This window comes from Mustela nivalis (genome assembly GCF_964662115.1).
Source record: "Mustela nivalis genome assembly, chromosome: 13".
NCBI lineage: Eukaryota > Metazoa > Chordata > Mammalia > Carnivora > Mustelidae > Mustela > Mustela nivalis.
The window spans coordinates 70,053,886-70,081,269 of NC_139032.1; the positions used below are offsets into that span (position 1 = coordinate 70,053,886).

General features: G+C 43.8%; 2 long non-coding RNA genes across 3 annotated transcripts in view; both read right to left on the minus strand.

Moving 5' to 3' along the window:
- The window catches only part of LOC309847098, a 285,521-nt gene that overhangs the window by 234,243 nt on the left and 23,894 nt on the right, over positions 1–27,384 (minus strand). The gene's annotated exons all lie outside the window — the stretch shown is intronic.
- Positions 19,182–23,998, minus strand: LOC309847228. The gene is made up of 4 exons (XR_014302369.1): positions 23,945–23,998; positions 21,763–21,856; positions 20,782–20,861; positions 19,182–19,293 (listed from the first exon to the last, which is right to left on the minus strand). It is a non-coding gene; the product is annotated as an uncharacterized lncRNA (long non-coding RNA).

A 27,384-nucleotide genomic window follows, 5' to 3' on the forward strand; every position in this document is an offset into this window, starting at 1 on the left:
GGTATTTAACAACCTAGTGATACAAGCATACATCATGCTGCCTGCCAGGCCAGTAACCAAACCATAAATTTAGACGGCAATACCAGAAAAAAAAAAATGTGGAGGTTTTTTTTTTTTTTGCTTTTTTTTGTTTTGTTTTTTAAATAATGGAATTTCAATGTGCCATACATCCTCTGTACAATTATCTCTGCAGTTTCTTGTTTAGGATGATTTTTGGAGTTATACCAGTCACAAAATGCAGCTGCTAACATGAACTGCTTCATTTCACATTGTTCCCAATGGTGCTACCTTGAGAGGGACATCAAGCTGGAACACGAGGAAGGAGTCCTACTCTCGATTCTGCTCTTACTTCACAAGTGGCCTCAAAGACATCCCAGCCCCTCTCTGGGATTCAGAATTCACATCTATAGAGTGAATGATCTAGAGATAATCATCATTTTAATGATCAATCTCTCATCCTAGCTATTGAGTTTGGCTTACTGGCTTCCTAATATACCTGTATATGAAATCTTCTTGTAATAAGAAATGCTGGGCCTTCCAGGTATGATGCTCCTTTCTAGGAGCAGAGGAAATGAAAAGACAGCTAGCTGATTGAGGGTCCCAGCCCAGGACATTTTGCTTTTGTTAATTACCTTCCTTCTTCATTTCTCTTCCGGGACCACCTCCCATCCCAACACTAACCACTTCAGAATGTCCATGCCCCTCAATGATGATCATCTGGTGCCCTTACCAAAGCCAGGATGTAGAGATTTACTTGTTTACATATGACACTTGGGTTACAATATTGACTAGAACAGATGCAGCTATTGCCTCGGTACATGAGAAGACCCAGGAAACATTACCAACCCTTGACAACCCATCGTGGAGACATATTCTGAGTAAACCCAAGAAGAGAGAAATAGGAAAAATTGGTTGTAGGAGAATAGTTTGAACATAATACACCCCAGTCTATTTTATGCTATTCCTAAACAGTAATAATGAAATAAAACTTTTTGTCTCCGGTATATTTTCTAAAAATAAATATGTATGTAATTATCTAAAAGTGCTCTTTATTTTTTCACATGCTGTTACATGTTTTTAGTCAACAAGAGTTATCAAACAGGCTATATCAAATAGAACTCTACCTTCAACTTTGAGTTGAGTGCACTCTGTAATGTATGTGATTTATTGACTACGATCTTTTTTAATGCTTGTATGTGTGTGTGTGCCCACACATGTGCACACTAGCAATAATTTTGACCCACAGTGGAATGCAGAAGTGACTTAAGAATAGATCTGGATTTTCCAGATTTATTTTTCTTATTAGTTGTTACGGCAATTAAATTGCCAATTTTGCCACACTTTAAGATGTCTTCAGAAAAATAATGAGGAAATCAAGGATGAAGATAAGCAGATAATCAGGAGGGTTTTAGTGGACTGTGCCGATATTTGGTTCGCCTGGCCTACATGCTGACTGGTGAAGTGCTGACTCTCCTCTCCATGCCTTATTGCCTGAATCAGCCAAGGTTACTCCTTTTGTCGCAAAGAAGCAATCTGCTGGGCCAACTCTTGCAAGCAGGAAGTTGGCCAGAGTGAGCTTAGACACAGAAAACACAGCACTACAGCATCCTGACAACTTTCCTGCCAGATGTCCAGAATCTTACCTACACCACAGTCCTGCCAGATAGCCCCACTACAGAACTCCTTACATTTTCTAGCGCTCACTCAAGATCTTGCGACCTGATTTCCTGGGCAGGGAAACTTCTGAGTGTTCAGAGAAGTTCTCAGAGGCTCTGTTCAGCCTGTGACCTCCTGGGAGCCTTTAACTATCGTTGGTTTTGTGCTTTTTCTTACAGTTAAGTTTGTGTTTAAAAGTCAGCATTTTTTTTCCCCATTGCTTTTCATTTTCACATACATGGACATAATCATTGATAAAAGCAATACAATTTTTGGTTGGGGCAAAAGATGGCAAGTTGTCAATTAGAGACTGAAGAAAGACTGCTGACACTATGTGATGTTGTTAACATCATTAATGGTCCTGCGGCCTGGGAAGACGAATGGAAGCAACCATAGTCTGATGGAAGAAGATATGATTGGAAGCATGTAGTTGGTGACTAGAAAATATAAAGAGTTCAGAAGAGTAGGGGAACACAGTGTGACACGAACCATGCCACACAGCCCTTATATCGTGCAGATTAAGGGTCCCATTTCTAGAACCCAAGCCCTAGTTAAATCTATTGTTTCCCAATACAGGAGGTTTTCAAAGACCAGTTGGGTGTGAAAGGATGTATGTACAAGGGTATTCATTAATGCAACTTAGAAATGATAAATCCAAAAACGGGAAATTAGTTACAAAAACTATAGTCAACCCACACAGTGGAACTCTATAAAAATCAGATGTGGTTATGAATTTATTTACTTGGAAAAAAATGTTTATAATGGTTTGCTAAGTTAAAAAAAAAAAAAAAAAAAAAAGGTCAAGCACAATCTCTTTCGTAGAAGAGACCAGAGTTATGCAGCCGATTCCTAACTACACTGATTCCTGAGCAGTGAAATTACAGGTGCTGTTTCCATTTTGCTTGTATGTGTTTTCCAATTTTAAAAAGTGAACATATAGTTTGTGTAACATTTTTGAGGCTAAAGTAAATAAAGACAGGTTGATTGGTCTTAATGGCATTTAAACACTCCGCCAACAATGACATTGTGAAACAGAGTACCTGAAATTATAAATAAATAATGCCGTGGCCGCTCCTCCACTCTAACCAACCAAGCACACAGACACACACAGGCACGCACGCGCACACGTGCACACACAGAGCTAACTCGGAGGCTCTTTTTCATCCCCTGGATGTGTGTCACTAGCAATAGCCAGGAAGCCCGTTCCTGGCACATGGGGCTACCATGATCAGCCCCCAAGTAATGGCAGGAATTTTGACGGTCACAACAGCTCTGCAGCAGCACGTCCAGAATGACAACAGGGCTGAAATAACATCAGCGCTCCCCAGATAACAAACAGGACGGAGCACAGCCTGGATCCGGGGAACGCCACAGCTTGTTTTCTTTCTGTTGTATTTCCCTGTTCGCAGAACAAGAACTTGACTTTAGCTGTCCTAGGCAGAGCAATACTGTTATTTTGACAGTTGCTTGCTGGCATTGCGGAGGATGAAAGGGCACTTGTTAGCTCACCATCTAAACACGCCGCCCACTCCAGGCAGCATAAGCACTATTATTCTGATGGATGAGATTTATAAATACATACGTCGAGGGCAAGTTGAAAATAAGCAAGGAGAAGCAGAGAAGTATAATGAAGACACAAATAAGTGTGATCCGTTTTGATTACAAAAGAGGCCAGAAATTGTATTTTAAAATGAACTTGTGGAAAAATAAATGCATTTTAATTAGAGGTGGATCCCTCATCTATCAGGTCAAGGTCAAGGTCAATACCAAATACTAATCCTCATGATGCTCAAGAGTATTTTGGAGTTAGCTCTAAGTAGTTAATGGACCTAAAAGTCCTTTATACTTTTTGTGAGGAGTTGTGATTGCTGTAGGAGTAACAGTGAGAAAACAACATGTAATTATTATCAGTATTTCTTAAGACTACTTACACTAAAGGCCTGTTCTTGCCTGCTGGGTTAAGATACACAAAACCATGTTAGGAACATGATTGTTTTCTTGGTTGAAAAAACCAAAGTCAACATCTAGAACCCTACAGAAACACATAAAATATGAGGGAAAACATCTTCATTCAACTAGCCAGATCACTCTTTGCTTTAATATATCAAACATATTGTACCAGAAAGGAAGTTGTAACTCAAAATGGTATCAGCACCAAGCAACTTCTGAAACAAACAGTAAGATTTTAAGCCTCTAAAAATTTTTCTATACAAAGTAGTATTGGGGGAGCCTATATATGGGCACTTCCCTATGTTTTCCACTGTTGACCTATATAAGGAATATAAGAATCATGTTTTACTGAAGAGAATTCCAGACCTAAGGGTGATGAGGGGATCTGTCCAGTGATCCACAGGCAGATAACTTTCAGGGCCAGGATTCCTATCTATAATTTTTTTTATTCCAAGACTCGTGCCCTTTCTGCTTTAAATGAGCTGCCTCCTTCCCCGCCACCCCCCACACTGGGTAGCACCAGAACATACAGTATAAGCTTACTGCTCAAAACCCCCTACTTTCTACAGAGGAGTGGCTTATGGAAAATGGCTTATACCAGGCAGGTAACTCTATGCCCCACGTATGACCTTCTAGTTGCCTAACTCATGATTGCAGTGAAGTCACAGTTATCCTAACTGCCCATCATCTCATGACCAAGCCATACAGGAAAGGTGTTTCCTCCCAAATACCGATCATTTGGAACATTGTTTATGACGGAAATAATGTGAGGGGCTGACCCAAGATAAAACAGCAGTCATATCATTTAAAGTCACATTCTGTTAACAGGAAGACGTGCAGGTTACTGATGCATAAGGGGTGATTTACAACTGTCATTCTTATTCAGGTTTCATCTGAGCTGAAAAAAAAAAAAAAAATGGAACTTGTGAACGAAGCCCCACACTTAGATACTTTGTTAGATTTAAGAGAAAAGTATCCTCCTACCCCACCACCAAACCAACTGATAGAAAACATCTGAGAAGCATTTGGTGTAATGGTGAACCCCAAATTCTATAACCCTAGCACCCTGGGTTTTATAAGTTATTGAGTTATAAGATCTTGGGCTGGTTTTTCAACCTTCTTGATCTGTAATTTCTTCATGTGTCAATGAGTTTCTATCAATCTCACAGCTAGGTTCTGACAGAGCCAGGACTCAAAATCAGTCCATCTGATGGCAGCCCATTATATATCATCATGGGTGTGCATTTCAGAAGACAAGTGTGCCTGCACATGGAGAGGGTGTGTTGGGACAGAGCAGGAAGCCTGAACCGTCTGCTTGGGGGGACATCAGAGGCCAGGTAATGAGGAAGGACACATGAATGGAGTTGTTTTAGGGGAAAAAAAATGTTGGTGGAAAGGTAGGTGTCCACATGAGGACTTCCAAGCCAAATCTAATGCAAGACTCAAAAGTCCAGAGGTATCTGTTGAGGTCATCAGAGGTTCTATAAGCATAGTCTCCAAAGAGAACTGGTACACCAATCTGGGGTGAACCAAAATCCTAAAAACTCTCCCAGCACATTTCAATCAAATGACTTCTTTATTTGACATTCATTAAGCATTTATGCTGGGCACACACTGAAGGGCCTTCCACACAGAAGAATTTCAAATCCAGAGGGAGACACAGACCCACGGACACATACACAAACAGTGTCAAGCTGTTAACTAGGTAGAGTGGAAAGAGAAGGAGCATGAATGGGACCAAAGGAGAAAACGTGTCAGGTGAAAGTCTCCAAGGAGGGTCTCTGGAGTTATGAGCCTTATAAGGTATGTTTTATTTCATGGGGTAATATCCTCCTTGATCCCCTGCTGCTTCCACATCATTTCTCCTCCCTTTTTCTACTCCAAAACAGACAAACAAACAAACAAAAAGCTTCATTGAAGGATGTGCCATTAGATTCCCCTCGCTGTTGGTGTCCTCATTCACTGAAGAGTTTAGAACATGGTGACTAACTCTTTTCCTCACCACCTCTCTTAGCATCTCTCCTGGTGACTTCATCACTCATGTAGATCACTAATCCATTGCCTGGCCTCTCACTGCCAAACTTAGCTACATCTTATCAACCAATACCACAGCAGGCTGAAATTTCTCTTCTGAACTCTCCACTCTCAGATGCCCACCTTCTATCTCACCAGTTCACATCTTCTATCATGGCCACATCAACAATATTTTGACCCAGTTAAGAGTTCCAATCCATTCACTGGATCTACAAATTTATTACCTTCTATCGCCGCCTCCATCATATTCCCAATTTTTCATCCCCAGGTGAATTTCCATGATGTATTTCATAATCAGTGCCTTGACCCTTCCACTCCCTTGCATCTCTCCATCAAACTCCCCCTTGTCCAGTCCCTGTCTGCAGTGTTAGGTAGGGGCCATCAGTGCAAACTCTACACTTGTGAGAAGGTACCCGCAGGGGAACTGGAGGCCTGGAGAGATTCTCTCTGGTATGGAGATTCCCTCCAGCCAGTGAATTAATTAGCTCCTGCAAATATGTTGTTACATGCAGGTAAAAGTAATTAAAGCACTATTGATACAGACAGATTAGGTGAAGGAAACTGAAGGGAAATAAAAAGGAAGGTAATTTGAATTTAGTTCTGAAAAATAAGGCTCTAGCTTTAAAATGAATAAAGTAACCAGAACTGCTAAGGCATTGCCAGGCAGAGGCCAGACCTATTAAATAATAAAAAGCTTTCTCACTTTCATTTAGCAAATTATCTGATGACTTTGTAAATGGTAGATGCTAATTTTTTTTAAAGATTTTATTTATCTATTTGACAGAGACAGAGAGATCACAAGTAGGCAGAGAGGCAGGCAGAGAGAGAGGAGGAAGCAGGCTCCCTGCAGAGCAGAGAGCCCAATGTGGAGCTCGATCCCAGGACCCTGGGATTGTGACCTGAGCCGAAGGCAGAGGCTTTAACCCACTGAGCTACCCAGGTGCCCAGATGCTAAATTTCTTAACAAAATTAGTCTCTTAGTCAAATATCATTCACAGTCACCTGGTTAGTTAATAAATTTTTTTGCAGAAAATAGGAAAACTTCAAAAGATAAAAATTTACGGCACTCCTTTGATCATAAAGTTAATAAATGTTTATCACAGAAAATTTGAAAAAGAAGACAAATTCCTAGGACAAAGTGAGCACCCCATAATTATAGTCCTACATTATTAAACATTGTTTGTAGATACCATAAGCACTTCATCCTATTGTTATTAGCTAAGATTGAAGGTATCTCCCGTATTCTTGGATATTTATATTGCATTTTTTGAAAAAAAAAAATTTTTTAACTCTTCCAAGAATAATTTTAAAAAAAAATGAGTATACATGGTTCTGATCATTGGTTTTTGTTAGATTGGGTTGGGAAAAAAAAAAAAACTGGAATAAAGGAGTCAAAGGATATGATTCATTTTAAGGCTTTTTATCTGCAAAGCCAACTTGCTTTCCAGAAAGTATATACTTGTTAGGGGTTTTTACTCCCAGAAGTGAGAGTTCCTTGGAGGGCAGACAAGCACATAAACAGTTTGAAAGAAAGGAGGAGGTTTAAGTTCAGACCCAGCCAACCTTGGGCCCCTGGGATAATGGTGCAGCTTATGCCACATAAAGAGAGTAATTTTATATAGTGAACCTAAGGTTCTAAAAGATGCACAATAGTGCCCGAGGATGCCCGCTAAGAAGCCTTCTACAGCAAAATCAAGCAAAGGTCCTGACTTGAAGCAGACCTTAGATCCCCATCCATACTATGAACCACCCCGCCCCCACCACCTGTAATTCCAAAACTCAATTGCATCCAAATCCTCTGGGAGCATGTTAAAGTCTACACACACACACACACACACACACACACACACACATACACACACACACCCTGCATTCCTTGACCCACCCCCTGAAGAGTCTGATTTAGTAAATCTTGGACTGGGACTAGGAGTTTGTGTTTTGAACACTATCTCTAGACAATTTTGACAGATGAGCCTCTTATGAGACCAAACTCCTGAAAAGCTATCAAGTATTGAATCTTCATGGACTGCTCTTCATGGACTGCTTCATGACCACTGCTTTTTAAAACTGATGGGGAGAGTCTGAAATTGTTTTTAAGAATGGGGTATTTAATTTTTCAAGTTTTTAATGGTTATTTCCCCCTCAGACATACTCTATTATCCATTTCTTTCAAATGTTTTTAGACACTCATTTTCATAAGCCTGTGGTTATATAATAAAAGCTATTCATTAGCCTTTTCTTCCTTGAAGTGTATGTTAATATATATTTTAATATACAGGGAATTTATTTAAACTTCCTTATCTCTGTTCCCATGGCACTTCCTTCCTACCTCCATCCTCTGGCCCAAGATAGCAACAGTTGGTTTAAATCGGACTCTGCCACCAGATGTGAATGCTTCACATGGACCTGGCCTCCCCTTCTATGTGGCTTTCTCTTAGCAATAATAACAACAGCAATAAAATGTTTGTTGAGCACCTAATCAGGTAGAAGAGAACATATAGAAGACTTTCGTAAAGATCACCTTGGCTCCCTGACATCAGTCAACCTACCTTGAGATCATTGGATGTCACTGAACTTATTAATTTCATCAGTAAGAATAAATATAAAACATACTTTCTTTTAAAAGATAAATAAACCATCTTACATACTGTTCAGGTAAATTTTCAACTCCAATAAATATAAAATGAATGTGTACCAAAGGCTTTATTTAACCTATTAGTTAATGAGCGAACTAGTAAGATGTTATAACAAGTATTTGAGAAGTTAGGTAGTAGAAGTTAGGTATGCAATAGGTATACAATAACAGACATCTACTTTAGATACAAAAGTGGTCACTGTCCCACAGAGCCATAACCCTTAATCTTTGGGGACATCTTTTCCACTAACAGGAATTATCTGTCTTTCTACCAGACAAAAATCTACAAGTTATCCTGGTATTCATTCCTACAGAGCCATAGAGTAGCCCAGTCAATAGAAAGTTTACTGAACTCCACTGACACTGTAATGAGAGGATACATCGTATCCTCATTTGTCCATTACTGAATTTGGGATAGTTTTCATGACAGCCAAAAGTTAGTGAAAATATTACAATGCCATCAATTAGTAAGTGAGTGATTAGTAAGTGAAATCTTTTCTTAGACACGTGGCACAGTTTTCTGCGACTAGGCATGAAAAAAAACTACAAAAAAAAAAAAGAGAGAGAGAGAAAGAGGGAGGGAAGAAGGGAGAGAGGAAAGAAAAGAGAAAGAAGAAAACAGGATTTCAAGTGTTAGCCCTCTTATTATATGCCTAGAATTTGGATTCATCCAAAATATGTTATTTACTTAGAGATTATATTCAACAATGTTTGTAGTTCTGTCAAGTTTAAGGCAATTTGAATTGTAGACTAACAATATCTGAATAAATATAGTACTACGCCTAAAGATTAGAGAAAAGCTAAATTTACTACTTCATCTAACAGTTTTGATGTACACCAATGGCAAATATTCTGTGGTTAAATCAGATATGCTATATTTTCATTGTTAAGATACTTTTTAAAATTACTTGATTTGGGTTTTGATATATACGTTGCTATTTGGATGTTTTTAATGCTTTAGGGAAAAGGGTATGACAAGTTTTTGGAAAAAGAATTTTAATAAGATTTTCACATATAAATGCCTAGTGCTTCATGTTCTAAAAAGTATTTAAAAAGTATAGGAAAGTCTGGAAAACATCAAAAATCCTTCTGACCTGAAAGTGATCTCTTTAGAATGAAGCCGAACAGAAAAAGAAAAAAAAAAGTCTTATTTTTTTTCCTGCTATTTGAACCAACAAATATTCAGACTTTTTAGATGGTTCTAGAATTTAGGTTATTTTCTTTCCTTTGAATTTTAGGCTTTGACTCATATTGAGGAAAAAGAATACTAGAATAAAACATTTTTGAGGGATGACCAAAGTCATGAGATGTTGGAACAATTAGAAAGAGCCAGACAGGCATCTGGATGAATATCCTTCACAAAAACCCACCTTCCCATGAGGGGGAAAAAAAGTCCTTGAGAAGTCCCTGTACAATTTGGTTTGGCTAACCAAAAACACCTTCAAAAGAATCTTTATAGTAGTACCATGAAATCTCCAATTTTGACCTTCAGTAGAACCAGAAATCATAATGCAAGGACAAATAGAAATAAAATTAGATTGTTTTTTTAAACTTTCCCAACATCGATCAATATTTCAATCATCCAACACTGAGTGTAAGCACAAACCCTTCACCATAACATGCCATCCTTTAGATTCCCACATGAGGCGCTGGCACTGACCCAGATGGACTCTCCTGTCCCTTTCAGGAATGGCTTCATATGTACTAAACTTTTGGTGAAGACCAAAAGGGTTATAAATCAGTCTCTTCTACCCCAACACTAGAAAAAGGCTACAAAAGGAACTGACCACTAGTCAACTACTCATTGACCACTGAGTACAATTACGGCCAGACACTTTACAAACGCAACTCTTGTAAGGTAAATGGTACCCTCTTCCTTTTACCGAGTAAGGAGACCAGTTCTCAGAGAATTTAAGCAACTTGCCCAGGATTGCACTGGACTACATAGCCTGAACATGTGCACGGCAAAATTCACTTTAGCTGAAAACCATTTCCTCAGGCTGCGGACCAGCGGGAGCAAAGATGCCTCTTGCATGATCAATCTTTGAACTAGACAAACAGAAAAGGGATTTGGGCTCTGGTCTTCTGACTCCCAAGACCAGGCTCTCTGTCCTATTTCAGCAACCGGAGATAGAATGAGAGGACCTCCAAGCACTATGGGTATTCGAGCACCTCTCACCCCTGTTCAGTCTGGGGTTCAAGTCTGGGGCCTGCTTCTCTGGACACATTCATATTCTGGGTGTATTTACATAGCGCTGTCCAGTCCCACCATATCTGCAGTGCCCTGCTTATATCACACATAGGCCTCGAAACTCAAATTGCCCACACAAGTTTTGGAGAGAGCACCGGAACATGTGTCTATTGTTTTTCTAACGACTCCAATTCTGGATATGATGCTAATGAGATGTAATGAGAAAATTCATAAAACAATCCCTGCTCCCCATTCACTGAAAGTTCATATTTTAAACATTTGTAATTAATCCTTCAACAGGTATATTACCAATGAGACTTGCCAGATTATAAACAAGGACCTGTCAAAGTCCAGGGCTGTGACAGGAAAGAAAAACAACAATTTACCCAGCTATCCAAAAGCAACAAAAAAGATACAACTAACTCTTGAGAAAATTGACAAGCTAAATTTTGCTCCGAGTTTTTTAGATGGAATGGTCTTGAGATGTGGTTAGTTTTGATCATCCACTATTTTCATGAGCAAGAAGTTCTGGATGAATGAGTCGGCTATGCAGTTGTTACACTTGGTAGGTTTTCATCAGGCTTTACATGGTCAACCTTAAACATCTCGAGCAATCGCCTCAACGACTCTGGCATACAATCTGCAGATAAATCAGCCTGACTTGCCTCACAGGGTCCAGTTTCTCACAACTGGAACCACAGTGCTGCATGGGAATGAGGTGATGGGCAACTCACTGTCGTCCATTCTCAGCTTATTCCCAAGATAAACTCCCAACCCTGCTTTAGCCTTTCTTCTCTCTTCAGTGAGCACTGGCTGGAGACAGGCTCCATGAATGGCACTGAGAACACAGAAATAACTCAAGGCATAGTCCTTTCCTCCAAGAAGCACTAAGTCTACTTGGGGTAGAGTCAGGTAAACCATCAACTGTAGGATAGTCTGATGGCGTAAGTCCGGAGCACTTCGTGGACACCACGCTCAGAACCATCTCCAGCCATATTCAGGGAAGGTTTTCAAGAAAATGTGAAGTATGATCTAAGTCCTGAAGAACAAGTAGAAGCTTACCAGATACAGAAAGAAGACCAGAAGGATGGGTAAAGGGAACAGCCCGCAGGAAGGCCCAGAGGGAGCAGACAACACTGTATGTTTGATTGAAGCATGCTGCGTGGTCCCCTAGCAAACACACAATGGACAAACCCCATGAGCAAGAAACAAAACTCTGTTACGCACAGAGAATTTGGGAATTCCTCTTACAGCGGTATAGTCTAGACAATCCTGGCTGATACAATAGCCACGTGCCCTTGGGAATAGAGATCTAAGCCTTGCAGTCCTCATCTGTAAAAAAATAAATAAATAAATAATGGGACTAATAATACCACTCTCTCTGGAGTATTATAATAATAAAAATAAGCTAATATATGTGAACGTGCTTTGTAAACCAACAACTGCTCTTCTTTATTAAGTAAACCTAAGGTGTTTTTTTTTTTTTTAATAGAGCAAATAGCAAAAGAGGAAAGAATCACTACCCAATGCTACTTTTTTCCTTTCACTTAAAACTTTATTTTCCATTTTGACTAGTCTTGTACACTGACTGCAAGGTCTTTAGGTAAAACTCTTGAGCAACAATCACAGGAAGATCTGCCTTATCCTTTGCTGACACAATATAAACAGACCTCCAGCAGGCCTGGGCCTCCTTTGATGAGCCTTTCTGAAATGTGTGTGTTAGTATTTGTGGAGACACGCCACTGTCAGCTTCGGCTCGAGCAGAATTTCTTCTGATAGGTGATTCCCACTCCCACCAACTTCCCCATTCTACCAAACTCTGACTTCATGAATGTATTCAATTAGCAAACACAAATACTGAGTACCTTCTCTAGGCACAGAGCATCGCTAGGGTCAGATGATGATGTTTTCTGAAACGCAAACTAGGACAGATGTCCAGACAACTAAAAATGTACAAGCAAGAACAGAGTGCTTGAAATTGAGCCCATCGCGGATAATCCGCCATACATAGGCGATATCCATTCATTGATTCGTTCAACAAATGCTTATTGACTCCCTACCATCTGCTACGGCTGTAAATGATAAACAAACATAGACACCACTTCTGCTCTTGATTTACTTACCATCCAGATTAGAAGACAGATATGAAGAAAACAGTCACAGACACAAGTAAATTGGCAACTGTGGGGAGTGACATGGCAGTGGTGACATCATGAAGCGTCAAGGTATTTGATTTAGTCAGCAATGTTGAGGAAGTAAAGTTTCAGCTGGGATTTGAAAGGAACCAAATGGAGACAGGTGGGGACAGCGTTCCATGCAGAAGGAAAGCCTGTGCAAAGGCACCGTATCAGGGAAAGAAGCAGGGACAAGAAGAAAGCGGAACAGAGAATGCTGGGAGGGAAATGATATGAGGGGAGATGGGATCCACAGGAGATCTAGGAAGGAATGCTCAGCATTAACATCCGTACGCCAACAGCAATAGAAGCCACTGAGAGGATGACTAAAGATACCGGACGTGACATGAATCTGACCTTGAGTGGCACAGTATTTCTCAGGAGAACTTCATATGCCCAGCATTAGCAATCAACTATGGGAGGCACCAGAAGGTAAACCGTCCGAAGTCAGGGATCTTTGTTTGTTCACTTCGACACCCCAAATAACTAGAATAGTTCCTGGTTCATGGAAGGAACTCAATTACTATTCAAGGGGCCAGGAAGAAGGAGCAGTGCTCCCAGAGATCAGACAGGATGTCAGGAAGCAGCATGTGAGCTACATCTTGAAGATCAGGTGGGACCAGGCTAGTGGAGACCAAGAGGTCAGGGATTCCGGGGAAATATTCCAGGGCAAGAGACCTGTTCAAGCAAAGACAGGGAGGCCAGCGGGGCACAGACAGGATGAGCAGTTCACTTTGGCTGGAACACAGGGTGCAGAAAGAGATATCATGCAAAGAAAATGACAAAGGTAAGCTAAGGTTAAATGCTAGGGGGCCATATTAATCACCAAAGTTATTTCCCAAGCTTATCCATATGTCTTCTCTTGGCACTTGGAATTCCCACTTGAGGGAATGCTTTGAGCTGTAGTGGGAAGAGACAGGCTCCAAGAAATCCAATTCTTGAGAAGCAGGAACTCTGCACCAATGTGATGATAGATTTTTTTGTTTGTTTTTACTTGGGAATTCCAACACATGAGCCAGCCCTCTTCCACACGCCCTCCAGGGAGCCACTGGGACTCTATCTGACACGTGGATCTCACCACCTCAGCCTGCACTTGTCCTACCCTTTGGGAGGCAGGCAAAGGGATGTGAAACTGAACACATGGAACCCGGAATTCCGGGCACCATCTAGGAGGGGCATGTGTAGCAGCTCGGTCATGCAAAACTTCTGAGAAAGTGCTTCTCCCGTGGAGACCCCAGACCGCGTCTACTTGCCACTATTAATCTATGCTGAACCACCCTCGAAGAAATCAGAACTGTTGGAATGAATTACTGATCACAAGAGTTGTAAGTGTTAGCTGGAGGCAGGAATGAAATTCAAGATATGCTGTTTTTCTCTGTGTGTGGGTGTATCTCATTCCTTTCTTAATTTTTAGATACTGGGTTCACAAAAAGAGTAACTCACAGTCAGGAGTCCCGGATGGTAATTCTGGGTTGCCACAAACCACGTTAAGACTTAAGTGACTTAACCTTTCTGGGTTCCCTCATCTAGGAAAAAACAAATAAAGTGAGGGATTAGAGAGCTGGGGTAGGAGGGAGGATCATAGGAGGCCCACAGTGTCTCGACTGTGTCAGACTCCTTCATCTTGAAACTAGCACTTGGGTGAGGGACGTTCTGGGGCAGCGGATAGTACAGGTGTGTGGACTCAGATCTGACTCTGAGGCCCCGTCCTCTACTTGCCACATCTCTATCCTTCCAAACAGGCTCAACTGAGTGCTCTCTCTACACCTATTCCAAACGCTTTATGAGGGTAATGATCCCATTTTACAGGTGAGTAAACTGAGGCACGGAGATGAAAACTTGCCCAAGGTAAGTAGAGGTGACTCCAGAGCCTTAGCATTCCTTACCACTTCGGCACTACAGGGAAGACAGGGAATAATTCACTGAACCTCTGTTAAGATTTTATTTTCCCATAAGGTGTATGATCAATAATATACCAGTAATACCCATCTTGTGGGATTATTATAAAGATAAAATGAGACAGTTGGGCGCCTGGGTGGCTCAGTGGGTTAAGCCGCTGCCTTCGGCTCAGGTCATGATCCCAGGGTCCTGGGATCGAGCCCCACATCGGGCTCTCTGCTCAGCGGGGAGCCTGCTTCCTCCCTCTCTCTCTGCCTGCCTCTCTGCCTACTTGTGATCTCTGCCTGTCAAATAAATAAATAAAATCTTTAAAAAAAAAAATTAAAATGTTTAAAAAAAAAATGAGACAGTAGATTCAAAATCGTTTCTTAAAGTCTATTAAAGAGACGCTATATAAAGATGAGCTGGAAAACACTTGGGTCAGATCATAAGCTGACATGGAAAGGACCTTCCAGCCTCAACTCAACAACGGTCATGATCACATCTGCTGACCATCAGATGTGCTCCAGCCCCATAAAGTAAGCATCTTGACTCCCACTTTTCAGAAAAGGAAATTGAACCAGCTAGTAAGCACTGGTACTCACATCTTGCCAGAGCATTTAAACCCAACTCTGCTTGGGTCCAAAAGGCCATACTCAGGATTCAATGCTGAGACCCTCCCAGGAAAGCCAGGAAGTTCAGCACAGGAAGTATACACAGATAAATGGGGCCGTGTGTGTCTAACACGTTCCTAGAACTCTTTCGTCTTCAAACTCCTCTGAGGTGAGTGTTCCCAGATCATTCAGTTGGGGCAGACAGACATCCTCAGGAACATTCAGAAGATGCTCTACCTGCCTTCTACAGTCACAGAAGGACAGACACGTCCCCCTTCCAGGGACCTGATTCCTATTTTCATTCACACAGTCACCAGTGTGGAAAACAAAACTGAACATCCAGAGGACTAGAATACGGCCAGCCACGGTTGATCTGCTGCCTAGACAATGATAAACAGCAGCTCTCAGGCCCTCACAGGTTTTTTAAAATTTTTTTTAAAGATTTATTTATTTATTTATTTAACAGAGAGAAATCACAAGCAGGCAGAGAGGCAGGCAGAGAGAGAGAGAGAGGAGGAAGCAGGCTCCCTGCTGAGCAGAGAGCCCGATGCGGGCCTCGATCCCAGGACCCTGAGATCATGACCTGAGCCGAAGGCAGCGGCTTAACCACTGAGCCACCCAGGCGCCCCCCTCACAGGTTTAAGACCACCCAGGCAGATGACCCTGTACCAAGTGGGTGCTGAGAGCCAGGCACCAAGAGTCTGCTCAGGCGTGTGTCCCTAGGGGGAACTGTAGGCCTGCTACAGAAGCCTGAGCCAGTTCTTACCATAAGCCCTGTCAAGAGGTCAGCTTGGCACAACATAAAGACGACCAAGTCTTTAGAACCAGATGGACGGAGGTTTTCCCATCCTTCCATGCCACTTACCAGACTACGTCCATGGGCAAGTGACTTACCAATAAGAAACTCAAGTTTTCTCATCTGTAAAAGTCCTTATGCCTGCTTTATACAAGTTCCCTGGCACACAGCAAGTGCCTAATAAATGTTCCTCATCTCCCCTTCCCTGCCAAGAAAGAAAGGCTCTCTAATAACCCTTGGTCCAGATCAGAAGACAAGAGGTCATCAGAGAACTTGCTGAATCACTGCACTGAACATTTGAAATTAATGTTATATTGCCTGTTGACTACATGTCAATTAAAAAAATAATAACAACAAAGTAGGATACTGGTCTTAAAAGGAAAACAGAGTGACTAGAGAGGGCTAAGAGAGAACACCAGCTTCCTCGGGGTCAACATCAGTTGTTTAATACTTCTTCATTCCTCATTCATTTATTCAGCAAAGATTTACTGAGCACCTATTATGTGTTGAACACTGTATTTTATGCATGAGAGGAATCAGATAGGGAATCTTGCCACCACCACCCCCGCACCACCCTATGTACACCATCCCACTCCTTGCCAGGCCACCCAAGGCAGAGAAAAGGCTCAGAAAGAACCGCCCCTCCCTTCAGAGGCGGGAGGCCAAAGAACAGAGCCCTTTAGTCCATGAATCTTAGCTACAGCCAGGAAGGGCAAGAGTGACCAGGTGCTCAGGAACTGTGCTCTATGGGGAGAGAGATGGAGGAAATGTCACCTTACATGCACTCAGGAGGTACATGTCAGGCAGACAGACCAGACACTAGGGAAAAGCAGATTGGGAACACATATGAGGCACATAGGGTCTAGAGCAAAGAAATTTATAACTTGTGATGCTGTCCTGGGGAGAAAGTCCCAGTAGGAACTCAGAGCTTGCTCAAAAATCCCTTTGGAGGGGCGCCTGGGTGGCTCAGTGGTTAAGCCGCTGCCTTCGGCTCAGGTCATGATCCCAGGGTCCTAGGATCGAGCCCCGCATCAGGCTCTCTGCTCAGCAGGGAGCCTGCTTCCTCCTCTCTCTCTCTGCCTGCCTCTCTGCCTACTTACGATCTCTGTCTGTCAAATAAATAAATAAAATCTTTAAAAAAAAAAAAATCCCTTTGGAGACTGATCACTGACTTTTCTAGTAAGTCACTTACAAAAGGTCTCAGAGGAGTTGGGTGTCAGCCTGGTGAGAACGGGGTTAAGATTTCTTTCTGCTGTTTTCCATATGTACCCCCCAAATTCAGCTGCATCTCTAATCAATATCGTGATCCACATTCTGAGCTATGTTGGACCAAGGCATGGTCTCACCATAGGGCTACATTATGAAGTTTAGTATTGCCTCTTCCGTATCAGGTTGCTTGCGTGTACTCCCTTCCAGATGCAAATTTTAGGAGGATATAGACAAAGAGGAACAGGAGTCGAGCACCAGACACAGGATGTTAATCTACAGCAGAGATGAACTCGGCCTTATAGGCATGATCCATTTTCAAACACTACATAGGTATAGAAGGGAAGAGGAAGTAGGATGGTTGCATTGAGGACACCAAAGGGTGGATACCTTGGAGGTTCACTGCCATGTTCCCGGTGCTTAGCACAGTGCCTGGCCCGGAGTCGTCAGCACAAGTTTGTTGGATTCCACTGAAGAAAGCTATCAGAGAGTCAGGCTGCTGATAGGCTGGGATTGGTGAGACGGGAGAGATCGAGCAGAACACTCCCCGTCTCTAGAGGTATGCAAGCCAGAGGCCACGTGGCAGGCCAGGGAAGGCCGAATGGACAGCCATCAAGGCTTCTCTTGGCCCTGAGAGTCCTCACCCTTGGCTCCAAGAGATAAAGGATTCCCGTTCCCCCTAGGGGGCTGTGGGCCTCGCTGCTATTATTCTGCTCCTTCCACTGCAAGCCAGTCCAAGAACGCACATGGTTTAGGATCAAAGCTGCTGGGAGGGTTCCCACTGCACTCTGTGCTCGGCAGCCGACGGAGCCCTTGAACTGCCAGGGAGGTCTGGGGAGTGACTGCCGGCTCCGCGGTGGGGCTCAGGCCCTCCAGCCACAAGCTGGAGGGGAGAGAGGCCTTGTTGTTCCCCCGGCCTGGCTGTCAGCTTGGGCCTGAGAGGACTTCTTTCTCCTCTCCTTGAACAGAAATCAGGCTTGAGAGCAGAAATGACCTCAACCTGCATGTTTCTTTGAGCCCTTACTTAGCTGCTGGCAGTCAGAGTCCCGAGGAGGGCTGGGAAGACTCTCCACAGCTTCCACGGGATTCAGAAAGTGCTCCCCCCTGGTTTCACCCCGAAAAAAAAAAAACAGCATGTAAAAACATAGCATCAGAGGCCATCTCTAAAGCTTCTCATTAGGACCCCTTGGGATAAAGGTAGAGGCTGGTCCTTGAAGAAACTGAAAATGGGAGATAATCTGCTAACTGCTGCTTCTAGATCTGTCCCCCCAAAGCCGGTGCAGAAATTGGCAAGGAGCTGTGAAAGGGGGTTCATCTCGTGTCTGTGTCTTGAATCCCAGGTAAAAATTTCATGCTGGGTGGTCAGGTTGGTTTCAGCATGGGACCAGAACATTCAATAATGTTCAGTAACAAGCATGAGCATGAAATAAGGAATCTGACAAATGCTAAAAGAAAAAAAAAAAAAAAAGAAAGAAAGAAATCCCGGAATTATAATGTGCTATAACTGTTTTCCTCTGCCATGTTTACTCAAGTATTTGATCTTTCCCTCCTTTCAATCTCTTGAATCTTGAGAAGGAAATACTTTTAAATTTTACTTTCATAACGTTTCCTCCCGCTGAGATTCCAAGGCTGTCAGCAGCATTACCTAACGCAGGAAGACTTGGGAAGAACTTCTCAAGGCATAGGAACAGTGAGACAGGACACATGGTCAGGGCCCCGGTAGGGAGCCTAACCACATTGCCACCATTGCTATGCTAATCGCTTCCTCTTTCATTTAAAGGACAGCAATCATTTTCCTTTTGGTGCATTTCTGTAAAGTAGCTTATTTGCCTGCTAAAGAATAATAACCATCAAGAAAACGAAAATTAGGAATCAGTCACATTTATTGTTACATGAATAAATGGGTAGGACCCTTGACTTGGGTGCAGCTGCATAAATACGGAGCCTAAGGAACCAGCCTTTGGAGAAGCAGAAGGCAAGTGTCAGCGGCCCACGCACCTGTAATGCTGGGCAGAACAGGCAGCCAGCTTCCCGAAGCCTCGGGTACCTAGTCTGCAAACAGCGTGATGGCTTCTTCTTGGCCTGAGGATGACTGTGAGGGCCACTTCGGAAGCCGGCATGTGAAGTGTCTTTGCATTACGCCTTCTCCCAGGTGGAGCCTGGCAGACACGAACAACAGGGGCCCCTGGGCCTCTTAGACATGACGAAGGAACTATTCTCTGCAACACGACAGCTACCCTAGATTACAAACTCAAACTGTAGTCCCTTTGAACAACAGAGGAATATGGAGAGCGCTGGTGCTGCCACCAAACTAGGAAACCGAGGCTGAGTTTTGCTGAACTGTTTTAAGAAAATGCATTCCCTGGATCACCCGGCAGTTCTTTTTGGGTGGTAAATGGAAACCGAGGCAGGAAAGTGAGGCCCTCGGTGTGGAGGGAGCCCACGGTCTAGTGAAGGGACCAGACGAACGCGGCAGGTGTTTACAAGAAAATGTGCTAGAATGTGGGGTTACACCGAGAGGAGGGCACCTGACCCAGACTGGGCGGTCAGGAAAAACTCCCTCCGAAAGGGATCTGACGGCTGCGATCCAAGGGTGCACCCCACAGAAGCAGAGCGAATCACCTTTCGTTTGCTCCCGAGTGCCCAAGTTCACCTTTCCTTTTCGCCCCAGGAGTCAACAGTGTGTGGGATCTGTTTGGCATAATCTTGTCTTTGCACTTGTCTCTCGGGTGCACTTGTCATCCCCTCTGGCTCGCCGGGTCGGTATTTTTCGGCAAGCCTGTCAGCTTTTAGCCACAGGGATTGAAGGTAGTGCAGGCGGCTGCTGCTAACGTCCTCAGGTTGGAGCTCTCCGGGAGACACTAACTGGGAGATACTCAACGCCCACATCCCAGGGGTGGTACCTGGGAGTGTCTGAGTGGAAGAGTCAAGTCCAAAGGCCGCCTCCGCTATTGTTGGAGAGCTTCTCCTCCCGACTGCTCATTGTGTCATTTGGGCAAAGAGGATTAGGGTGTGCCTTGAGGTGGCCTGGGGAATGCTCCATTTCCCCAAACACGGCACGCAATTGTAACAGAGGGAGGTCACAGGGCATGATCTTGTGAGCAAATAACGCTGTCACTGGAGAATAGGAAGCTAATGATTTATGTCATCTCCCTCTCACCCCATACTTTCACAGAGCCCCATTACTCAGATCCGAGACAAAGGTCTGAGAAAGCTGGGGCCCCACTCACACACAAGCCATGACACGACAAGCTATTCTGGGCCTTGTGCGTTCTAGAGCGCCCTCCCTCCACGTTGGGGCTTCATGGAAGCTTCTACTCATGCCACAAGGCCCTGCTCAAACATCACCTCCTGGCTTATGGTCTACATAAGCAGGGCTAAGTGGGCTACAGCACCAAACCCTGAACTGCCAGAGATCAGCTGCCGAGGGGCTGTGCGTATCTGAGGCCACAGGAAATCGGGGTTCTAGGTAGGCGGTAAACAGTGCCTGCCACCAAAATCCTGCATTTTATACACCCTGCCAACCACCCTCCCCTTTTGGGGGGATCACAAGGTATTTTAACATATAGAGACTTTGAGAATTTGACTGTGCCCAACCTAAACTTTCCTACACTCGGACAGCCACAGGATAGGTATTTCTCTCTCACCTTCTTGGAACGCCTATCAGAAATCTGCAGACTATACAGTGAGAAGCATCAGCATGGTACATTTCAGCCTCATAGTATTCCTGTGAAGCAAGCATTATTATTCCCATTTTACAGATGATAAAATCATCATATCAGTTGTTCAAGTGAATTGCAAAACTTTGGAAATAGTATAAGGTGGGATTAGAGCCAAAGGCTTCCAATGCCAACGCTAGATCTTTTTTCATTAAAACCAGAGAAACAAAGAAACCAAGAGAAAAAAAGATAGATGGATTATGTTGGGATTATAATCGGAAAGAACTACAAAAAGGGCAGAAAGTGAGGGGGAATGTCCTCCTCTGTTAAGGCACAGGTCTATGTCATCAGATGAAGAGCAAAGAGCTGGCATCAGTGGCCCCATCCCCAGTAAGATCTAAGAGGGTCCTGATAAAGTGAGGGGTTCCGGGCATAGGTCTTTCCTTGCTTTCACTCTTTCCTTCATTCGCCTCACCACTACAGTGCTCAAGCAACAAATTATGATTGAACATTCACTTTGGTTCAGCCCTTGCTGGCTACTAAGGAGAGGACAGGGCCTCCAGCATCTTCTAGTCTCCCCAGGTGCCCTGACTTCCAGCCACAAGAATCTGCTAACTCCTGCCCTAAACATTCAGGTGCCTCGGGTCATCATCCTCTGTGCAGACTGTGCCCTCCCTGAGAATCCTCATCCCCATGTCCTTATCCTGGGAAATTCTTGTTCAACATTCCAAGCCCAGCCTCATGGCCCATCTCAGGTACAGCCCACCCCCAGACCCTCAGGGACAGGGGGGCTGCAAAGGCCCTCGGAGCCCCTCCTGGTGCTAACCTCACCTCGGCCTCGGCTCTGCACTGCAGTCTGTGTAGAGGAGCTCCCACCCAAAGCCTGTTATTCCTGAGAAAAGATAAATAAATCAGGAAAGTCCCCAGAGCACAAAGAGACCGCCATCTTCCCCAGTCAATTTGACTTACCTTCCCACTCAAAGCTGGGGGAACAGAACACAGCCATGCAATGATGAGTAAAGATATACGCCAATCCACATGAGTGATCATCGTGGAAGAGATGCTGTTGAAGAGAAGGGAGGGGGTCTGCATGCTTTTGTAATTCAAAGCACCCCATGCAATACTCTTCAACCTCAGTTTTGCATACAGTATATTCAAAGTATGACCGTTACAGCTCCATTTGTCAGGGTTGTTCAGTGAACCTTCCAACACTCTGCATCTGAACTAGTACTCCTATCTAAAGAACATGTCCTAGTCTAGAAAAAAACAACCCTAAAAGAAGAACGTGTCAGAGCTCGTGTATCCCTGCCCAGATAGCCAACACAGACCCCAGCAGACGAGCCCCCCCCACCCCCAGTCACTGGGGAGGAGGCCCCCCTGTGGAGCCGGAGTTGCCATGGCTCCAAACCAGCCAACTCCTTCTGCCTGGCTTCTACGTTCACCAACGTACTTTCAGGGTTGATCCCCTCTCCCTGCTAGATAGGCAGAACAACAGACTGAGGCGAAGCATGGTCTGTGGTATCAAAACCCAACATCACCATTTTCTTCAAGACTTTAGATAACTGACATCATCTCTTGGAGGCCCAGTGTCCTCATCTCTGAAAGTGTTAAAATAGATCTCCCCAAATCTCAGACACATAGCACCACAAAGGACCCCTTCTTGGTCACAGCACACGTCTAATGCAGATCAGCAGACAGTCCAGCTCCATCCGGTCATCCAAGGACCCGGCCTGGCAGAAGAGCAAGACAGGAACACTATTACCTTAACAAGTGATGTCAGGGTTCGGCACTGCCACAGAAAGGAAGGAGAGTTTCCTTTAAAATCTCTTGGCCAGGAATGACATGTATTATTCAAACTCAGTGCCTATTGGCCCAAACTAGCCAGTGACCCATCTAACTGCAAGAAAACTGGAATGTGAGGTCCTCTGTGGTGCTCATGAAGGAGAGAAAACGAGAACAAGGATACAACCAGAAGTTTCCACCACAAAATTTTAAACAGCATAGGAATTAAGTCAAAATAGAGTGGCAGTAATCTCTTACTGCCATTAAGGTTTCCACTTACATAAACTGGTACAACAGAAGTTGGTTCTACTTTCACTGAGAAAGAACGTGTTCAATCAGAAATTTATAACACTGCTCACTGGGGTCACCCTCTATCTTTGTTGGTTAGCTTTATTACGGAGGTTGTTGGGCATAACAATGGTCAGGCCACCAAGCTGGAGACCAACCAGGGGACTGGCCCTGGGAGCCAGAAGAAAATCTGAAACCAACACCTGGGGTCATGCCATTTACTGGCAACAAGTGCTGTGTGAAATGTTTAAATTTTAATCCCTTTAGTGGGCTTCCCAAGAAAAGGTCTGGTTCAGAAATTCAGGCTACGAAGGTTGAAGAGAAAATGAGAATGAGAAACAGGAAAGTAGGAAATTTTTGTCAAAAGGACAACGGGGGAAAGCAATTTTTAAACTCCTTCCGAACTGACACTGGGCAACTATACTCTTAGAAGTTACCTTTATCCTTCTGCAAACAAGTGATTCACACTGTCCAACCGTGAGTGACGGGAAAACCACGGACCACAAAACTGGACTCTCCAAATACATTGAAATGTTACATTAGCACCAATGCATATAGTGAATTCCTCTTTTTTTTAAAATTTAAACATAAGGAGAAAAGAAATCAGTTCAACAGAAAATGAGTTTCTCTCCTCTCCTACTAAAGAAAATGATGAGCAAATGTATTTTTAACATAGATACAAGTAAATGCTAAATTAGTTGCCTGGGGCACTCGCATCTCAACCCAGGCCTGGGTACAACGTAGCTCTGACAGAATCAGAGCAAACTCTGTCCTTCCATAGGTAAGAGGAGGCCTCCGGATGTAAAGAAAGACATTGAACTTGAACACAAGATTATGTAAGTAGTGGCACAGCAAGTTACTAGTCAATTATATAATCTATTTAAACCAGCAAATGGCAATAATAGTGCTTTTCTAGTAGGATTGTTTATTCAGTGGACTACATGAGCTACCGTATATGTAGTACCTAGCATGAGCCTGCTTGGGTCTGCAGTGCCTACTCTAAGTTCATTAACGACTGTTGTATCAGTTAAGAGACTTCAATTTGAACCAAGAGACCTCAACATGAAGGGAGTCCACTCACCAAAATGTGAGCTCTCCCTTCTCCAAAATAGGGATGATAACACCTGCTTCTGCCTTCACAACAGAGTCATATGGAGATGACCATGATAAAACAGATAAGAGATCTTTGAACTCTTAGAGGAGAGACACTCAAGAGAAATCCAAACTATTATTACCTGTCTTTGCTGAGTAATACCAGGGGATTTTCCCCACCAGGAAACAGCGCTCGCCTCCTGAGAATGCGTATTGTCCATATCAAGCAAACGCTTCAGTGATGACCTATTTGCCAGTGTCAAATAGAATCTTGGCAATGCTTTTAGTTAACCGAGTTCATTATGCTTAAGGACACAGTGTCAGGTGAATAGGAAAATACCAAGAGGGCCTCCTCCTGCATTCTGTGTGTGGGAGTGACAGAACAGGTTTGGATGCTGACTTGTCAGCAACAAAAGAGAATAAAACCCAACTTTCTCGTTTAGCCTTCGTCCTATTTTGACATTCCTGAGATTTCCCATTTTCTATGCCACCGGCCAAGGACAGAGCTCTTCTCTCCTAGGGAACATGGATCCAAGGCCGCTTTTCTTGGTGGCTTATATTTGGGATTTGGCCAATAAGCATTTTGATAGGTGCCCTTTTAGAAGCAACAAATGGAACTTTGGTCAAATAAAAACTGGAGTTTTTACTTTCACGGTAAGAGATAAGCATCCCTAAAGCCTGGGTTTGAGCTCATTTGGAGCCCACTTTGGCAAAGGGGGTAAAAATGTGCTTTCGCAATCGCTCCAAATGGTAGCAAACCTTTGCACAGGCCCACGGCTAGAAGAGGCTGCTTGTAAAACCTGCTTAGAAACCTTGTCAGTAAAACAGACTTTATTTCTCTGGGAAATACCATGAAAATGCCATGCCAGCTCCTTAAATGGAGATTTGAACAGTGAGCATACGGCTGAGAAAAACACAAGTCCCTGTCTTCGAAGAAAATGAATGTCTTTGGGCACACACTGTCTCATTAATCTTCATTATGTATCTATAAGGAAGTTAAAAACAGTCATTATTTTCTTCCCATTCTGCAGATTTTATAGGCTCCAGCACTTGCCTGAGGTCACAGGACCCACTTGTGGCAGAACCCAGCCTCCAGGACTGGCCAGCCTCCTGGGAAATTAGTCCTTTCCGGTAGGTTCTTGTGTCATCGTATGGTCACTCACTCGTTCGCATGCTGGGCAAACATTCAGTGATGCTGACTCCATGCCAAGCGCTGAGCTGTGCGCCAGGACAGAGAGCTGATTAAGGACAGGTCCTGCCCCAGAGAAATTTACAGTCTAGGAGGAGAGTCTGGAAAGTAAAGAGATCATTCCTAGAAGATCCCAGAACCAGAGGCAACATAACTGAGTGGTTAAGAGTGTGCCAGGCATAGGAGAGATCTGGACTCAAATTCCTTTTCAGCCTCCCATTTGCAACTTTCCGTAGCACTTATCCCCTCCTAACATGTTACATAACTTCCCTGTTTGTGTGTGTGTGTATGTGCATGTACACACACACACACACACACCACTAGAATAGAAATTCTATGAGGATGGAGATTTTTTTGGCTGTTTGCTCAGAGATGTGTTTCAGAACCTAAAACAACATCCGGCATGTATTAGGTGTTGAACAAACATCTTCTGAAGGAATGCATTCACTCTTCATGTCCCCGAGAAATGCACTGATTTCGCTCCCTGAGCCTCAGCTCCCTCAACCATAATAGAAGAGTTGTCAAGAGGATTGGATTAGAAAACATATACCAGTGCTCAGCACAGAACCTAGATCATAATAAGCAAAGTGAGTGGCCGTCACTGTTACATATTGCTGATTCCGTAGTCTCCAATGCTAAGGAAGTGGTGAATTCACTTTACCTTCCCTGCTTAGGACATCAGGGAGGCCTGGGATATTGAGTCCTGAAGAATGAGGAGTAGAACGTTGCTGGAGGAAACCAGGAAAGGAGAAGGACTCAAACCAGCAAGAAAGGTGGGGCCAAGGCCAAGAAGCCTTCCCTGCAAGCCACTCTGGGACCCAAGGGTTCTCTGACACCATGTTCCTTCTCTGTTCACAGTCCTCCAACCCTGTGCCCCCAAAGGCTGCTGGACTTCAGAGGTGCCTTCTCTGGGAGCATTTCCAGGACGCACAGCCCAGAGCAAAAAAGTCTCCTAATTCCTCCTCTACCAGGCCCTCTCCTTCCGCGCCCTGCCACAGGCTGGGTTCTGTGTGCTCGGTGTGAATCCACCCAGAGGAGGCCGGCCGTGCAGCGACTACAACAAGTAAAACAGGAGGCTTTCCGCTCGATGACACACCTCTGATTCAGTCTGCCCTGACAAAGCTGCAGATTAAGTTTCCTTGCCTAAAGCTGCAAGGAGAAACATGACTCCCTTTACTGGCTACGAGAGGAACATGCTTTATTAACCCAGCCTTAATTATATTCCATTTTGAGATTCAATAGTTTCGATTGCAACACCACATGAAACCAGGGTGAGCTGCACCCCACAGGACTCCAGCCACAAACGAGATCGGAAAAGTGCCTCTGAGGCAGTGACCTGCTTCTGTCAGCCGGTCGGCGGGGAGCAGCCTGGAGCCCAGGCCCAGCTCTGGGGGAGCCCCCGAGATGGCCTGATCAGGGCCAGGGCTGGGACAGCAGTTGGCTGGGTCACGTGAATCCCATCTCTATGAAAGAAATCATGTCTCAGTGTGAAAAGTAAGAAGCAAATGTGGCAGGATTGACACACAGCCTAAACTTGCCACGGAAACAACGAACACCACTATCCCCACGTGGATGAAATTCTTTTTCATCTCATCGTGCCAACCTCTCCTCCTCACCCCTAGTTCTACAAAGAGGCAGAAAACGACCTTTCGCTTTTCAGGAGAGACATTAGAATCAACCTTATCTGAGGCAAAGGAGATCATCTTGCACTGTCTTTCTTTCTTTCTTTCTTTCTTTTTTTTTTTTTTTAGGTCAGATTTTCTCAAAATATTTTGCCTGCCATCCTGTACTTTTCAAATATGGTTTCTGAGGGAACGGACTGGCCCAAGGGCTGAGTGTCTCCATGGGACTAACAGCTGCAAATTATTGAGCATTTTCTAGGTAATACACATCATTCTAAGGGTTTTTCCATGAATTGCCTTATTAAATCTTCACAATGGTTGTTTTTTTAAGATTTTATTTATTTATTTGACACACACACACAGAGATCACAAGTAGGCAGAGAGACAGGCAGAGAGAGAGAGGGAAGCAGGCTCCCTGCTGAGCAGAGAGCCCAATTTGGGGCTCCATCCCAGGACCCTGATATCATGACCTGAGCCAAAGGCAGAGGCTTTAACCCACTAAGCCACCCAGGTGTCCCTTCACAATGGTTTTATGAGATGTTCATATGCATTTTCTTTTTCCAGTTCTATAACTGGAAAGGAACAGGAATGCAGCTCCCACTTAAATCTACAAGAAGC